This window comes from Triticum aestivum, chromosome 5D, assembly GCF_018294505.1.
Source record: "Triticum aestivum cultivar Chinese Spring chromosome 5D, IWGSC CS RefSeq v2.1, whole genome shotgun sequence".
Classification (NCBI taxonomy): Eukaryota; Viridiplantae; Streptophyta; class Magnoliopsida; order Poales; family Poaceae; genus Triticum; species Triticum aestivum.
In genome coordinates, this window is record NC_057808.1 from 389,028,851 (window position 1) to 389,030,901 (window position 2,051).

Genomic DNA, 2,051 nt, shown 5'->3' on the forward strand with positions numbered 1-2,051 from the left:
TATATATAGGGGGAGGGGAGGGGGCTGTGCCCCCTCTAGGGTTCCCACCCCAAGGGGTGCGGCAGCCCCAGAACCCATCTAGGGTGGCGGCCAAAAGGGGGGAGAGGGGGAGGCGCACCTGGGGTGGGCCTTAGGGCCCATCTGCCCTAGGGTTTGCCCCCTTCTTCTCTTGAGGCGGCTTGGGCCTTGGTGGGGGGCGCCCCAGCCCACCTAGGGGCTGGTCCCTTCCCACTATTGGCCCACGCAAGCCTCTGGGGCTGGTGGCCCCTCCCGGTGGACCCCCGAACCCTTCCGGTGGTCCCGGTACATTACCGGTGATGCCCGGAACACTTCCGGTGGCCAAATCCTCACTTCCTATATATCAATCTTTACCTCCGGACCATTCCGGAACTCCTCGTGACGTCCGGGATCTCATCCGGGACTCCGAACAACATTCGGTAACCACGTATATCTATTCCCTATAACCCTAGCGTCATCGAACCTTAAGTGTGTAGACCCTACGGGTTCGGGAACCATGCAGACATGACCGAGACGTTCTCCGGTCAATAACCAACAGCGGGATCTGGATACCCATGTTGGATCCCACATGTTCCATGATGATCTCATCGGATGAACCACGATGTCGGGGATTCAATCAATCCCGTATACAATTCCCTTTGGCAATCGGTATGTTACTTGCCCGAGATTCGATCGTCGGTATCCCGATACCTTTGTTCAATCTCGTTACCGGCAAGTCTCTTTACTCGTTCCGTAACACATCATCCCGTGATCAAATCCTTGGTCACATTGTGCACATTATGATGATGTCCTACCGAGTGGGCCCAGAAATACCTCTTCGTTTACACGGAGTGACAAATCCCAGTCTCGATTCGTGCCAACCCAACAGACACTTTTGGAGATACCTGTAGTGCACCTTTATAGCCACCCAGTTACGTTGTGACGTTTGGTACACCCAAAGCATTCCTACGGTATCCGGGAGTTGCACAATCTCATGGTCTAAGGAAATGATACTTGACATTAGAAAAGCTCTTACCAAACGAACTACACGATCTTGTGCTAGGCTTAGGATTGGGTCTTGTCCATCACATCATTCTCCTAATGATGTGATCCCGTTATCAACGACATCCAATGTCCATGGTCAGGAAACCGTAACCATCTTTTGATCAACGAGCTAGTCAACTAGAGGGTTACTAGGGACATGGTGTTGTCTATGTATCTACACATGTATCTGAGTTTCCTATCAATGCAATTCTAGCATGGATAATAAACGATTATCATGAACAAGGAAATATAATAATAACCAATTTATTATTGCCTCTAGGGCATATTTCCAACACGATGCCCCCTCCGGCGGAGCTCCGGAAAAGGCCCCAAGATGGGATCTCGCGGGTACAGAAGGTTGCGGCGGTGGAATTAGGTTTTTGGCTCTGTCTCTGGTAGTTTGGGGGTACGTAGTATATATAGGAAGAAGAAGTACGTCGGTGGAGCAACGTGGGGCCCACGAGGGTGGAGGGCGCTCCCAGGGGTAGGCGCGCCCCCTACCTCGTGCCTTCCTGGTTGATGTCTTGACGTAGGGTCCAACTCCTCTGGATCACGTTTGTTCCGAAAATCATGTTCCCGAAGGTTTCATTCCGTTTGGACTCCGTTTGATATTCTTTTTCTGCGAAACTCTGAAATAGGCAAAAAACAACAATTCTGGGCCGGGCCTCCGGTTAATAGGTTAGTCCCAAAAATAATATAAAAGTGTATAATAAAGCCCATTAATGTCCAAAACAGAATATAATATAGCATGGAACAATCAAAAATTATAGATACGTTGGACACGTATCAGCCCCCTACCCCCGTATATAAAGGAGCAAGGGAGGAGGCCGGCCGGCCCTCTATGGCGCGCCAGGAGGAGGAGTCCTCCTCCTAGTAGGAGTAGGACTCCCCTCTTTCCTACTCCTACTAGGAGGGGGAAAGCTAGAAGGGGGAGAGGGAGAAGGAAAGGGGGGCGCCCCCCCTCTCCTAGTCCAATTCGGACCAGAGGGGGAGGGGCGCGCGGCCTGCCC